Consider the following 16,398-nt stretch of genomic DNA (forward strand, 5'->3'; position numbering starts at 1 on the left):
TCTGTTTTGGAAGATTATTAATTATTTATTCAGGTTTTAAAAATTGATTTAGGCTTATTCAGATTATTTGTTTCTTCTTGTGTGAATTTTGGTAGATTGTGTCTTTTAAGGGATTGGTCCATTTCACCTAAGTTATCAAATTTAAGGGCATAGAACCAGCTTTGAGTCTTGTTGATTTTCTTTGTTTTCCTGTTTTCAATTTTGCTCTGATTTTTATTGTTTTCTTCTGCTTCCTTTGGATTTAATTTGTTCATTTTCTGGTTTCCTAAATTAAAAGCTTAGATGATTAATTTTACCTTTCTTCTTTTTTAACATATACATTCAATGCTAAAAATTAATCTCTTAGTCCTGCTTTGCTGCATCCCACATTTATTTATTTACTTACTTACTTATTTATGAAATGGGGTCTCATTATGTTGCCCAGGCTGGTCTAGAGCTCCTAGCCTCAAGTGATCCTCCTGCCTTAGCCTCCCAAAGTGCTGGGATTACATGTATGAGCCACTGTGCCCGGCCATAAATTTTGGTGTTTTATTTTCATGTACAGTTAGTTTAAAATATTTTATAATTTCTCAAGACTATTTTTTTGATCTACGAGTTATTTGTAAGTGAGCTGTTTAAACATCTCCAAATATTTTGAGATTTTCCAGCTATGTTTTTGTTTAACTAGTTTAATTCCATTGTGGTGTGTCTATTTGTATGGTGTCTATTCTTTAAAATTTGTTAAGGTGTATTTTGTAGTCTCTCTTTGTGAAATGTTCCCTGTGGATTTGAGAAGAATGTGTATACTGCTGTTGCTGGATGAAGTGTTCTATAAATGTCAGTTAGATCTAGTTGATTGATGGTGTCATCAGTTCTATGATACCTTCCTGATTTTCTGCTTCTGTCAATTACTGATAGAGGGTTGTTGAAGCTCCAACTATAATATTGAATTCATGTGTTTCTCCTTGTAGTTCTATCAGTTTTTATTATACCTTATGTATTTTGACACTCTGTAGTTAGGTACATACATATAAAGATAATTGTGTCTTCTTGGTGATAATTATGTCTTCTTGGTGAATAATAACAGATTGACCATCTGTTATTAGGTAATGCCCCTCTATCACTGATAATTTTTCTTGGCCTGAAGCTTGCTCTTTCTGAAATTTTTATAGCCATTCCAGGTTTCTTTTGATTAGGTTTAGCATAGCCTATCTTTCTCCATCCCATTACTTTTAATCTGTCTTCATCTTTATATTTAGAGTGGGATTTTTGTAGACATCATATAGTAGGGTCTTGTCGTTTGATTTGCTCTCGACAGCATGTGTCTTTTAACTGGTGTATTTAGACCACAGATGTTTAAAGTAATTATTGATATAGTTGGATTAATGTCTACTGTATTTATAACTGTTTTCTACTCATTGTCCTTGTTCTTTCTTTTTTTGTCTTTCACTTTGTCTCTGCCTTCTTCATTGTAATTCAGCATTTTATATAATTCCATTTTGTCTCCTGTTTTAAAATATAAATTATACTTAATTTAAAATTATCTTTTAGGCTGAGGATGGTGGCTCACGCCTGTAATCCCAGCACTTTGGGAGGCCAAGGCGGGTGGATCACCTGAGGTGAGGAGTTCGAGACTAGCCTGGCCAACATGGTGAAACCCTGTCTCTACTAAAAATACAAAAGTTAGCCAGGTGTGCTGGTGCACGCCTGTAATCCCAGCTACTCAGGGGGCTGAGGCAGGAGAATTTCTTGAACCCAGGAGGTGGAGGTTGCAGTGAGCCAAGATCGCACTACTGCACCCTAGTCTGGGCGACAGAGCAAGACTGTCTCAAAAAAAAAAGAATAAAATGAAATTATTTTTTAGTTGTTGCCCCACAGTTTGCAATAATTACACAGTTAAACTGATCCAAGTTCACTTTTTAAATAACACTTTACCACTTCATGGGTAGTGCAAATACCTTACAACTTAGTATTGTCAGTTCCTTTTTCCCATTCCTTATAACATTACTTTTATTTGTTTTACTTTTCCATAATTTACAGTCACTAAATATATTGTTGCTATTATTATTTTGAACAAGTTGTTATCTGTTAGATGAATTAAGGATCAGAAAAACAAAAGATTTAGTTTTACCTTTATTTTTTTCCTCTACACTCTTCCTTTCTTTTTGTAATCCATATTTCTGATCTATATAATTTTCCTTCTTTCTGAATAACTTCTGTTAACATTTCTTGCAAGTCATGTTTATTGGGTTTCATTTCTCCCAGTTTTTATTTCAGAAAGTCTTTATTTCTTCACTTTTGGAGGATAATTTTGCTGGGATTCTATAGGCATTCTAGTTTGGTATTTTATTTTATTTTATTTTAACAGTCCAGAGGTCTTATTTTATTTTATTTTTTTGAGATGGAGTCTCATTCTGTTACTCAGGCTGGAGTGCAGTGGCACGATCTTGGCTCACTGCAACCACTGCCTCCCGGGTTCAAGTGATTCTCCTGCCTCAGCCTCCTAAGTAGCTGGGACTACAGGTGTGCGCCACCACGCCTGGCTAATTTTTTGTATTTCTTTTCTTTTTTATTTTTGAGACAGAGTCTCACACTGTCGCCCGGGCTGGAGTGCAGTGGTGTGATCTTGGCCCACTGCAACCTCCACCTCCTGGGTTCAAGCGATTCTCCTGCCTCAGCCTCCTGAGTAGCTGGAATTACAGGTGCCCACCACCACGCCCAGCTAATTTTTTGTATTTTTAGTAGAGACGGGGTTTCACTATGTTGGCCAGGCTGGTCTCGAACTCCTGACCTCATGGTCTGCCCGCCTCAGCCTCCCAAAGTGCTGGGATTACAGGTGTGAGCCACCGTGCCCAGCCAGTCTAGAGGTCTTTTATTTTTTTTTAACACCTGTTATGCTATGAATTCACAGGGAATAGGTTCCAGCAGCTCAGGCTCCTTCCCACTGGTTCTCACAAAGTGTGCTTCTCTGGATGGAGCAGGCTGGTGCTTCAGTAGAACCCGGGTACCTTTCTCTTTGGCTTCTTTCTTTTTCCGATCATTTTCCTTTACGTGTTTCAGGAAGCTATTTTGGCTCTTAGAGTGCTGAATGTGCTCAATACGCACATTAATTCTCTTGGCAAGAATCTTGCCCTTAACTTGTTTGTTTACAAGTTGTTTACAATACCAACAGCATGCTGAGTAACGTGTTTGTTTACAACTTGCTTACAGTGCCAACAGCATGTTGGGTAACACTGCAGACTCTTCGAGTTTTGCCATGATAACACTCGCGGAGCATTCCTTTTTGAACAGTACCCGTTCCCTTGATGTCTACAATATCACCTTTCTTACAGATTCGCATACATGTGGCCAAAGGAACAACTCCATGTTTACTAAAAGGCCTAGAGAACATATATCGGGTGCCTCTCTTCTTTCCCTTTGTGTTCGTCCTTTTGGCGAATTACTGGAAGATGGTGGTTCCGGCCGAAAGGTTGGATTTTTTTTTTTTTTTTTAACACTAAATATTTCACTTCACTCTTTTTGCTTGCATGGTTTCTGAAGAGAAAGTTTGATCTAATTCTTTATTTCTCAGTGGATAAGATGTTTTCTGTGTGTGTTGATTTTTTTCTTTACCTCTTGCTTCTTTCGAGATATCTTATTGGTCTTAAAGTTAATAAGGAAAAAACTGAAGTTTTGCTTTTGATTTAGTTTTCTCTTTGTCTTATTTTCTGCGGCTTCACTGTCATTTGTCTATGTAAATATTTTGGTATTTATCTTGCTTGGTGTTCTCTGAACTTCCAGGTTTGGTGTTTCTTACTAAAGACATTCTTTCCTGTTACAGTGTTATTGATTTGTACACTCCCCTTCCTCGCCTCCCCCCTTCACTGTTTTTTCCTTCTCTTTACTCTTCCTTTCTTTCCACAGGATCTCACTCTGTCACCCTGGCTGGAGTGCAGTAGTGGCGTGATCATAACTCGCTGCAGTCTTGAACTCCTAGGCTCAAGTGATTCTCCCTCCTCAGCTTCTCAAGTAGCCAGGACTACAGGTGTGTGCCACCATGCCTGGCAATTAAAAAAAAAATCGTAGAAACAGGGTCTCCAATGTTGCCCAGGCCAGTCTTAGAAAAAAGGACTTAGCTGGGCATGGTGGTGGCATGCATCTGTAGTCCTACCTGCTTGGGAAGCTGTGGCAGGAAGATTGTTTGTGCCTAGGAGTTCAAGGCTACAGTGCGCTGTGAATCACCACTGTACTCCAGACTGGGTAACAGTGAGACCCTGTCTCAAAACATAGCTACAGTGCGCTGTGAATCACCACTGTACTCCAGACTGGGTAACAGTGAGACCCTGTCTCAAAACATATATATATAAAAAAATTCCTGGTGATAATTTGATAATTCCTGGTAAAAATTTCTGCCACATCCGAGTCTGTTTTCGAGGCTTGCTTTGTTTCTTCAGATTGTATTTTCTGCCTTTATAGTGCCTCATAATTTTTTTTCATAGCCAGACAGAATGTATCAGGTAAAAGGAACTGAGGTAAATAGGCCTTTAGTGTGAGGTTTTATGTTTATCTGTTTAGAAGTCAGGCTGTGTTTAGTGTTTGTTCTGGCTATGGTATCGGAGGCAAATGTTACGGGATCTTTAAGGTGTTGCTTTTCTGTCTAGAAACCTCTGTGGCCAGTGGCGCCTTTGCCCGAGTTCTTGTCCTGTGTCCAGGAAGAATTATGTATGCAGACAAGTGGAGGGTGAGCAAGACAAAGAGAAGCTTTACTGAGTGTTAGAACAGCTCAGAGGAGAGCTGCAGAGGGCAGCCCCTCTCTGTAGGCAGGTTGTCTCATCCAGTGTTCAGCTCTCAGCAGAGAGGAGGCCCTGGAGTGAGTGGCTCCTCTCTGCAGGCAGGTCCCCATTGACTTCCCAGCTCTCAGCAGAGACGATAGCTCCTCTCTGCAGCTGGTCATCTGGCTGTCTCTCTGGCCTCTGCCCTGCTCTGGCTGATCTCGGGGCTTTTATGGACCTCAGTGGGGAGGAAGTGTGTCATTTGGTACATCGGTGGCCATGGGTGGGCTGGAAAAGGCACCACAAGCCCCCACTGCAGTCTGCGGGACTGGCAGCCCGGTCCCCAACCTTCAGGCCCTCCCTGGCCTGAAGGTGGGGTCTATCTGGGGACGTGCCCCCTTCCACCCAGGAGCCTGTCTGCTTCCTGCCACTTTCCATGGTTCCCAGGCTGCTTGTGCCAAGGGGCACCTGCCTGCCAGCATGGAGCAGCTCTCCACCTCAGCTTCCCCAGAGGGGGCCTAGGTGGCAGGGCCTGAGCATGCGCATATCCTGTTGGGCTGTGATGATATCCAGGCTTGGCTCCAACCCCACTCTGAGAACCTGCCAGATTGGAGCCGGTGCGGGAAGTGGCAGCGGGAACAGGCATTTCTGAGCCTGCAAAGGCAAGGGGGGCCTTCCTGAGCCCCCAAGAGCACACGGAGGCCTGGGTCCACAACCCTGACTTGGGTAGCTGCAGCTGTATGGGGTTGGGGGACAGGGCTCCTGCCTGTTTCCAGTCCCCAAGAGCACATGGAGGCCTGGGTCTACCACCCAGGCTTGGGTGGCTTGGGCTGCTGCCTGCTCCTGGCTCCCACTGGCACTGTGGAGCATGCAGCCCTGGCTCCGCCCCCTTTCAGCCTGAGACAGGGGCTCCAGATCCTTGCTGGACCTGGGCTGGGATCCGGGGCAGGGGTGACATCGCCGGGAGCTACCCTAGTTGCCCTGGCGCTTCAGTGGCCCAGGCAGAGCAGATAACTGTCCGGCCTGGCTGTTGGGAGTGGCAGGCTCAGCAGTCGCCTGATGTGGGGTGGACCCTGGGGATGTAGCCCCGGGCAGCCCTGCACAGAGCCTCCTCCTGAGGCCCAGGAACCTGGCACCCTCAGTGGGGTGGGCGCAGTGGCTGTGTCACTGGCTGGTCCCTGAAGTGGGCACCGCTCCCACTTCCTGCCTCAGGCCTCTGAAGCTCAGCCTCAGCTCTGCGTCGGTCCCCTCTCTGCTTGACTGTGCTGCACGGAGGGCGGCGGGCTGTTGAGGGAGGGGGTCTGTCCGCCTCTCCCTGTGCCGTCCATGTACCAGAAAGCCACCGCCATCACTATTAGAGGCTAAAATTTCTTCTACTGTCCTTGCTTTTATCTGCCCTGTTGTCTTTGGGTTTTTGTAAAGAATCCTTAAATGGGGTCTGAGGCTTGCAGGTTTTTAAGTTGTAATCCTGTGTTGTACAAGAGCTGTATTGATGTGGTGGTAAGGGTAGAGGAATGAGGGGGAAAGTTCTATAGTCCTGTAATTAGATCTCAGGACTATAGAACTTTCCCCCTCATCCCTCTGCCCTCTACCAACTGTGAGCCTGAGTTGAGTAACTGTCTCTTTTTCCCGGTCAAAGGATAGATGGGGCTGGAGTTGGGTATTTCCCTTCCCTCCGGTTGGTTAGGCACTGTAAAACCGTAGTAGGTTAGGCAATCTAAAAGCCAGTTGGTTAGGTTCTGGTAAAATAGTTTCCTTTTCTGGAATACCTCTTAAGAGAAACAAAGTTCCTGGCATATTTCAAAATGGTTTTTCTTCTTCCCCTGCTGCAAGCAGGAGGGGTTTTTTTTCAGATCTTTACCATGAGAACCTGGTAGGGCTCCTGGAGGTAAAACTCAGGAAAGTATGGGGACCCCTGTAAGACTGGTCCCCTTACAGTTTTTAACTCTCAAGCTAGTCCACAATTACTGTTTCAAGTGTTCCTACTGATGCTGGCTTCAGTTGAGAGCTTGTATTCCTGGACTTCTGCTTCCTGCACACTGTGATTCTCTATCTGCCTGTCTTGTCTCTCCAGGTTTTAGAGCAGCAGTTTGCCCTCTGACCTCAATTCTCTGATGGCTCTAAGAAGAGTTGTTGATTATCAGTTTTTTTTTTTTTTTACCCCCAGCTTTTTTCTTGTTGTGAGGTTGGGAGTGATGAATTAAAAGCTCTTTACAACTGTACTTAAGGTTATTTTTTGACCATTTTTGATGCTCTTGTAACTAGTCAAAAGACTTATTACAGTATCCTTTATCTCATTTGGCAGTATTGTTCATTAAGAATTTTATTTCTTTCTGACATCAGGTCTGCACATTTTGGGGATAATATATTCTAATTTGCAAGAAAGATTAAAAAACTTCTCCAGAGGGAAGTTGATCATAGGACCGATTCTTATTATTGATGAATTGACTGCCTTGTCTTGTTTTGTGTTGCTATATAGGAATACCTGAGGCTAGGTAATTTATAAAGAGTTTGATTTACCGCACAGTTCTGCAGGCTGTACAGGAAGTATGGCACCAGGATCGGCTTGTAGTGAGGGCCTTAGGCTACTTCCACTGATAGCAGAAGGCAAAGAGGTGCCAGCTTGTGCACAAAATGAGAGAGGAGAAAAGGGTGGGAGGAGGGGCCCTGGCTCTTTTTAACAACCAGCTCTTGGGGGAACAAATAGAGTGAGACCTCAAGCATGCCTGAGGAAGAGCATTAATTTATTCTTGAGGGTTCTGACCCCTCCCCACCATGCCCAACAACATCTCCCATTAGGCCCCACCCCCAACATTGAGATCAAATTTCAACAGGAGGGACAGTCATCTAAGTGATAGCATAGACTCAGGCTATTTACTATTCTGTTTTAAAGTATAGATTGAGGGCAACAGCAGCCTTTGTTTTATATGTTGATGGCCAAAGGTTTATTTTTATATTCTTATACTGTAAAAAAAAAAAACTTTATTTTTATAGCCTTTTTGGGTGTAGGGTCATGTCAGGCTTTACTAATTGCACTTCTGATAAGTATACTGATGATGCTGAGGATGGTTATTAAAGCCCTATGCTGATACTTTGGATTTATGGAACCAATTAATTTGATGACTCATTTACATTGAATTTCTTAATTAGTAGATTGCCCACTAATTATTTTTATGAGCACAGAATAAGGTAATGTTAATTCTTTTTTTTTTTGTGATATGGTAAAAAACTTAGTTCATATAATGAATTTAGTGCTCAAATATCTTAGTAGAAATTGAAGTAGAAAAAGACATTGTTGTAAATTAAATGTAAGATATAATTTTATTTTCTTTAGAAAACTTTACATTGAAAAGATCACATTATAGATAATTTAGACAACTTATTTATTTATAACTTTTATTTATTATTATTATTGAATGTAAAAGAATTACATGCAGCCCCATGATCTTAACATAACTGTGGTTACCATGTTGGTATATGTGCCTTTTAGTCCTTTTTCATACACAATTTTTTTTTTTTACAAAGTTATAATAATAATTTCTTTTCAAATTTGTGCCTTATTTCAGTTAACAGTGTAAATGTTTCCCATTTCTAACAATGTTTTCTCATTGAGTGAGGTACTGTTAGGTTGGTCAGACTGATAGTTTATTGTACGTATTGCTGTAATATCTTTGTACATTTAGCTTTTCCATGTTTGTACCATATCTTTGGGTTTTCAGAAGTCTGTCTCTCTCTCTGTTTCTCTTTTTGTCTGTCTTTTCTATCTCTCACCTTCATTTGGGGAGCATTTTGTGTTCTCTTTCACAGGACTAATTAAATTTTATTGGATCTTGAAAAACGGGATTAGAAATTTTTTGTTACTTATATAATTAGAAAACAATGCTTTTGGACTTACATTGCCACAGCAGTTTACACAGTTTTATTCCAAAAAATTGTAGTTTTGTGACTAGGTGATAAAAATGATCTCCTATGTGTGCCAAACTTGGTATTCTAGACACTCATACTTAGGATGTAAATTGACTGTAGTCCAATAATTTAATATGTTGTGTTTAATTCTTGTAATATTTTACTCACAAATTGAACTTTTCCTTACCAATTTAATGTTTGTAGGCTTAATTTGACATCTTTGTCAGGATTATTAGACTTCTCTGCATTCTTCTGACTTCTCCCTAAACTAATGTTTAGAACTGAATTGGGTCCAGCAATTTAAGTGGAAAATCAGTATGACTAGAGACTTCTAGAAACTTCTGGTGTCACTGAGATGGTGAATTTGATGATTCTGACCCTACTTGCTCATCTGTAAAAGCTATTAGAGGATTGTTTTAAGCATTTCTATTCTATACAGGTATATGTACACCATGTAATACCACTCAGCCATAAAAAAGAATGAAATAACATTTTTGCAGCAATTTGGGTGGAGCTGTAGGCCATTATTCTAAGTGAAGTAACTCAGGAATACAAAACCGAATACCATATGTTCTCACAAGCGGGAGCTAAGTCGTGGGTACGCAAAGGCATACAGAATAGTAAAATAGACTTTGGAGACTGAGACGTGGGGAGGATAGGAAGAAGATAAGGGATAAAAAACGATATATTGGGTACAATGTATGCTACTTTGGTGATGGGTGTAGTAAAATCTCAGACTTCACCACTATACATTTCATCCATGTAACCCAAAACCACTTGTACTCCAAAAGCTATTGAAATAAAAAAGATATTTAAAAAAAAAGAGGCCAGGCAGGGTGGTTCACGCCTGTAATCCCAGCACTTTGGGAGGCTGAGGCGGGCGGATCACTTGAGGTCCGGAGTTCGGGACCAGCCTGACCAACATGGTGAAACCCTGTCTCTACTAAAAAAAAAAAAAAAAAAAAAAAAAAAAAATCCAGGCGTGCTGGCTCACGCCTGTAATCCCAGCTACTCAGGGGGCTGGGCGAATCACTTGAACCTGGGAGGCAGAGGTTGCAGTGAGCCGAGATTGTGCCACTGCACTCTAAGAGCAAAACTCTGTCTCAAAAATAAATAAATGAATAAAAAATTAAAAAAGATCTTCTATTGTACCTAATCTTCTAGCCTTATTATTTCTTAGAGATTTTATAAATGCATGTGGCTTTTTTACTCTTGTCATCTTCAAGTTATTTGCCAAGATTGAAAAATAACCATCTTTCTCCTAATACCTTGGTGAGCCTGAGAGAAGAAAATATTACACAGTTCATTTTATTGTAAAAGTAGTAAAATTTCTCAACTGATATTCATCCTTCGTTTTTGTGGATTTGTTCAGGGAAGATAAGATTTATTGTTTATTTTTATTTTGCTGTATTGCCAGGCTGGTCTGGAACTTCTGAGCTCAAGCAGTCCTCCTGCCTCGGCCTTCCAAAGTGTTGGGATTATAGGTGTGAGCCACCGCACCTGGCTGGAAGACAGGATTTTTTTGGGAAAGTAAATATCACTTAAGAATATCTACTAGTATGGAATCTAAAGTTATGCATACAAGGATGATCTCATATTTCTTTGTATCTTGTTCCCAGTCTTTCCCCCAATCTTGTCTCGCTTTTTCCTCAACAAGCATAGTTAACAACTACTATGAATTTGGAATACAAAATGATAACAACCCTGCCTTTAGGAAACTGACAATTTAGAAGGTGAACTAGAAATATAAGTTAATAATTACAGTACAGGAAGTCCCCTGATTTCCTCTATAATAACATGTCTCCCAAAATGTGATTGAAAATAAAAATTCCACATGTCATAGGCGTAGGAGGTATTTGGGTGTTTGTATGGAGAGTCATTTCACAGAGCTAAAATTTATTATTATAAAATACTCAATTCTAGTTCCTGGGCATGTTATCTCCTTTGGAATTAGAAATCTTAGTTGCTGCATAACATTAAAAGTGTCAGGATGATGCCTGTAATCCCAGCACTTTTGAAGGTAGAGGCAGAGCATTGCTTGAGGCCAGGATTTTGAGACCAGCCTGGGCAACATAGTGAGACCCTGTCTCTACCAAAAAATTTAAAAAAATTAGCCAAGCATGGTGGTGTGTGCATGTAGTCCTAGGTACTTAAGAGGCTGAGGCAGAGGATCGCTTGAGCTCAGGTATTTGAGGCTGCAGTGAGGCTGCAGTGAGGCTGAGCTCTACCATATAGAGCTCAGGCTCTATATGGTAGAGCCACTGCACTCCAGCCTCCGCAACAGAGTGAGACCTTGTCTTGGGGGGCAAAAAGTGTAAGGATGGGATTTCTAGGCATATTTGGGGCTGAGGAAATCAGTCTTGGGCCCAACCTCCTTGTAGGGGGTGAGGTGGCAACCTCTGGAATTTGAGGCCTGCTACTGGGATTGTAGGTATAGGAAGTTGAGAGGGAAAGGGTCTTTCTCACCCTGCTGTGGTAGTAAGAGCTTGGTGCTTAATGGGTGCCTTTTACTTGTTTGATCACCTAGGATTTCTGCTTAGAACCCAGCAATACTTGTAGGCCTGCACAGTCCCGAGAGAAATCAGAGACTTGGTGATAAGTCAAGGGTAAGAGATGAGATAAGAGAGCACCTACACTATAGGATATTAGAACTACAACTCCAATTACTTCTTCACTCTCATCTTTTTCCCTCTCCCAGCTGCCAAGTATATGTGACTAGTGCTTTGTCCAGAGCAGGACTGGAGGATGGGGTAGGAAGAATTATTATTTTTTCATCATAGATCAGGATAGTGTCATGTCCCCCTAAACTTCAGGGAGGCCTGGCTTCATACCTCTTCTTCCAATTTCCTAGCATTGTGCAATGACAAAGCTTCATGCAGTAACTCAAAATCATTGTTAATAAGGTGATATCTAAAAGATTGAATTTGATGTTCTGAAGTTAGTGTGAGGATGTCAGTCTGTTAATGTGTGAAATGTTTTGAGCTGTGTGAAACTCAATTTTGCTTAGTGTGTTAAGTACAACTGAAGTAGGTGTAAAAGTCAGTAGTAGCACACAGAAAGGAGTAATGAATTGTGTCTAGAGGATCAGGAAAGGTCTCACAAAGGAGAGGATCCTTGAATTCTTTGTTCAAGTGGTAGAGTTAAAGAAGTAGATTTTTTTTTTTTTTTTTTTTTGCGACAGGGTTTTGCTGTAGGTCTCCCAGGCTGGAGTACAGTGGCGCTATCATAGCTCACTGCAATCTCTAAACTTCTGGGCTCAAGCATAGAAATAGATCTGATAGTGGAAGTCTCTGCCCAGTAATACTGAGATCTTGGAACCTTACTCATTTCAGAAATGGCTCTGGTCTGAATACATTATATGGGACTAAGCTCTTCTAAATATCTTTATCCCTTAATTCTTTATGCATAAACTTCAGCAACTTCTAAGCTACCATTAGGAAATTTTCACTGTAAGTTATATACTGGATGATTGAATTTTTAGAATTAGATTTATTCCAAATGTAAGTCAACCTAAATGTAAAGTTTTTCTCTACTTAAATATAAGCTTTTTTGGCACTCTTGAAGATTCTGAGTATTTCTGTGGACAGTTATGGCCATCAGGGTGTTTGTTTGAATTCTGGAATTGCCCTAGAGAGCACATAAGCTGTGGAGTAAAGCAGGTGTGTGGTCTGACTCCTGACTTGGTCACCTAAGATCTGTGCAACCTTGAATAGTAACTTCGATGCTAATTTTCCACATCTGTAAAATATGGATAAAAAATGCAGAGTCTTTAGCACAGTGCCTGGCATGAAGTAATGGCTCAATAAATGTTAATTATTACTATTGTTAACTAAATAAGAGTTCCCTAGGTCTCTGGCTTCAAACATATAGATGTTGGAGACTATGAATACCTTGGGGCCACCTTGAGCTAAGACTAGATGCTCAAGAGCACCTTTTTGATTAGTCATTTATTCATTGAGCATATATTTTTGCATTGTTTAAACTTTAGCAAAATACCTAAGTCAGTCAATTCTATTTTTATACAGATATTTCTATATAGCGGAGATTTCCTATAGGATGACCTGTTCTGGGTGTGTCTGTCTGACCTGCAGCTAATCAAGTGACTACAGCTTTGCTAATTTTTTTTGAAAAACCCTAATATTGTTAAACAGTAGTACAGAGGAAATAAGCTGTTGGTCAGCTTCTAAATTCTGGCACGGGTTAGATTTGCCTAAGAGCGAATCGTATAGCAAGAGTTGATGAGAGAACTTTTCTCATAGCTTCTAGCCTGGGTAAGTTTGTCTCATTTGGTGTTAAGTCAGAGGAATCTGAACTATAGAACCAAATTGTAGGGAAAGGTGACTAAGGGTTTGTGATGGCTTTTTTTTTTTTTTTACCCCCCTCAAAGGAGTTCTAGGTGTAAAAAGCATCATGGTTTAAACGTTACGAGGCATCAGTGAAGGCAGCAGAAAAGTCAGAAACTAATATAGCCAAGTCTAGATTGTATCTGTTATAAACTCTTTAATCAGAAGATTCTAGCTTCTAGAACCAGGTCTGTAAAATGTTGAGAGCCCTCTAAGTAAACTCCATTATAGTCATTTAATTGATTTTTCTTTGTCTTTCTTCTTGGACATACTCTTCTTTAAAGAGAGTGTTCCACCCTCTACCCCAGATAGTATCTATCTTTGAGGTTTTGAGAACAATAGTATTCTTGTGCTTTAGGTTCTGAGTTGCTGACTTGAGGGAATTTGATACACAGGAGTCCCCAAGGCCCCCCAGTGGATACCTGAAACCATGGATAGTACTGAACCCTATATATACAGGTCAGGCATCCCAAATCTGAAATCCAAAACGTTCCAAAATCTGAAACCGACGTGACACTCTGAAGAAATGCTTACTGGAGCATTTTGGATTTGTGGATTTGAGATGCTCGACTGGTAAGTATAACACAAATATCCCCAATAGGAAAAACTCCCTATTCCCATTAGTTTTTACTTGATATTCTGAATTCTTAAGTGTGATTTTTTTTTTTCTAATTTGGGGATAGCTCCTATTTTTGTGAGAGAAATTAATGGGAAATTTTGAGATGGTAACTAGAAATTGTCTTTGCAGTGTTAAATTTTTAGTTGGGAGGCTACTAGGCTGGGTGGCTCTAGCTGTTGAAGTTCTTGTCTAAGCAAACCAAAGCCCAACTTAGAAAGTAAAAGGAAACTAGATATTTTGCCAACTAGAAACCACCTAAGTAATCTCTAACTAGTGTCTTTCCACTCTGACCAATGAGATATGTTTTCTTTGTCTTCCTTCTGTGTTCAGCCTATAAAGCTTACAGCCCACACTGCTGTGAATGAAGCTCTTCAAACCTCTTATGGTTCAGAGTGCTGCCTAATTGATGATCATTCTTTGCACAGATAAACTCTTTTGTCTGTTTTTGCTTTAAACAACAAAGGAACATAAATTCTGTTAATTGATTGTATGAATATAACAGTGAGAATTCCCTGTTAGGGTTTGGTTTCAGTATTTTAGGAATACTTTTTAAAACATCCCCTTTAGCTTTTAATGTGTTTTGGTTAGACAAGATGATGTATGTGTCAGTATAATGCCAGGCTCACAAAAGTTGCTAACTAAATGTTAGTTCCTTCAATACATACATTCATTCCCTGGGACATGGTTCCAAAAGTAGATTATCATAAGAATTCTGTGAGAAGCTTTGAAAAAACTACAGATGTCTATGGCATATATTAATACATGGCGTCTATATCCATACATGTATGTAAATGTACGCAAACAATTTAATCTACTTTTTCCTTAACATTAACTCCTTCAGATAGAATGGTTGGCCCAAATGATTTAATTATTTTTGAGGTTGTTGATTCATAGAAACAAATCCCCTGCAGAAAGGTTGTACCAGTTTACACAGTTACCTTTCTTCACATTTTCTCTAACACTGGGTATTCTTGAGCTTTTAGTATTTCTCAGTTGGTGGAAAGGATCTCTTAGTTTGTTGGGATCTCTTTGATTATGAGTGAGATTCAGCATTTTCCATAATTTACTGATGTCTGCATTTCTTCCTCCCTCCCTCCCTTTCTTCTTTCCTTTCTCCTTCTCCTACTTCCACTTTCTCCCGTCCTGTCCTCCCTTTCCCCTGCTCTCCCTCTTTCTTCCCCTTCTATCCCCCTCCCCTCCTGTTTTTCCTTCTTTGCTTGTTTTTGATCTCTGTTCTTCCACATATGAAGATTCTATTTTGACCAGCAATAAGTTGAATTATGGGGCTAGAAGATAAGGACTAAAAACAAGAATTGGTGTCCAGAAAGGTGGGGTAATTTTGATTACTATGCCTGTTGCAAACATGAGCAAGATGTTAAATGTATCATAGATCTGCAAGGTTTTTTTAATTCATATTTTTTTATCTATTGTCTCATTAATGTTATCTTTGAGAAATGGTTCTTTTCAGTTTGAGAATGGGGGAATTGGATTTAAAATTTTCTTACATGAAGAAACCAAATATTTTGCTACTATCCTTTGGAAACTTCTTACTATGATTGGTTCTGGGTGGTATTGGAATCAGTTTGAAATGATGCCATTAATGACCACATGTTTGGATTTCTTGACTATGGGTAAATGTGATTAGAACAGAAATCCCTTAATACTAGGGATTCTTTATCTTTGTGTCCCTAGTGCCTCATAGTATCTGGCCCTAATTAGGAGCTTTAGAAGTGCTTATTGACTGATTGCTTTTTTATCTGAATCTGCCCTTTCTATCTCATCATTATGATAACATCCATCTTGGTAGTAGTAAAACTGTTGCAAACTGCAGAAATGAACTGTGATTTTTTTTTTTTTTTTTTTTAAAGACAGGGTCTCACTCTGTCACCCAGGCTGGAGTGCAGTGGCATGAACATCTTAATAGCTCACTGCAGCCTCAACCTCCCCAGGCTCAGGTGATCCTCCCACCTCAGCCACCAGAGTAGCTGGAACTACAGGTACACTCCATCATGCCCAGCTAATTTTTGTATTTTTTGTAGAGACAGGTTTCATCATGTTGCCCAGGCTGGTTTCAATCTCCTGGGCTCAAGGGATCTGCCTACCTTGGCCTCCCAAAGTATTGGGATTACAGGTGTCAGCCACTGTGCCTGGCACAAATAACTTTTTCAGACACCACTTTTGATTCCTCTGGGTATGTATCCAGAAGTGGAATCACTGGTATCATACTGTAATTCTATTTTTTTTTTTAAATGGAGTCTCACTCTGTCACTCAGGCTGGAGCGTAGTGGTACTATCTCGGCTCACTGCAACCACTGCCTTCCGGGTTCAAATGATTCTCCTACCTCAGCCTTCCAAGTAGCTGGGATTACAGGCATGTACCACCACACTGGCTAATTTTTTTTGTATTTTTAGTAGAGATGGGGTTTCACCATGTTGGCTAGGCTGGTCTCGAACTGCTAACCTCAAGTGATCTGCCTGCCTTGGCCTCCCAAAGTGCTAGAATTATAGGCATGACCATCGTTTTCAGCCTCTTTAATTCTTTTTTAAATTTTTTGAGGAGACATCATACTGTTTTCCACAGTGGCTACACCATTTTACATTTCCATCAGCACTGCACAGGGTTCTAATTTCAGCACATTCTTACCAACACTTATTTTCTGCTGTTTTTTTTTCTATAATCATCATCTTAATGGGTGTGAAGTGGTATCTCATTGTGGTTTTGATTTGCATTTTTGAAATGATAAGTGATGTTGAGCATCTTTTCTTATGCTTATTGTTCATTTGCATATTTTCTTTGGAG

At 40.3% G+C, this 16,398-nt stretch overlaps 1 protein-coding gene across 9 annotated transcripts in view; it reads left to right on the forward strand.

The window, feature by feature from the left end:
• Positions 1-16,398, forward strand: part of FUT8 (fucosyltransferase 8) — a 450,735-nt gene that overhangs the window by 177,862 nt on the left and 256,475 nt on the right. Inside the window, exon 1 of one of the 9 annotated variants that reach the window (XM_054665672.2) lies at positions 3,332-3,448. The exons of the other annotated variants lie outside the window; for them this stretch is intronic. The gene's annotated coding sequence lies outside the window, so the exon portion shown is untranslated. Of the gene's footprint in view, positions 1-3,331; positions 3,449-16,398 lie in introns of those variants that run through there. 9 annotated transcript variants of the gene reach the window in all.

Source organism: Pan troglodytes, chromosome 15 (genome assembly GCF_028858775.2).
Source record: "Pan troglodytes isolate AG18354 chromosome 15, NHGRI_mPanTro3-v2.0_pri, whole genome shotgun sequence".
In the NCBI taxonomy this organism is placed as follows: Eukaryota; Metazoa; Chordata; class Mammalia; order Primates; family Hominidae; genus Pan; species Pan troglodytes.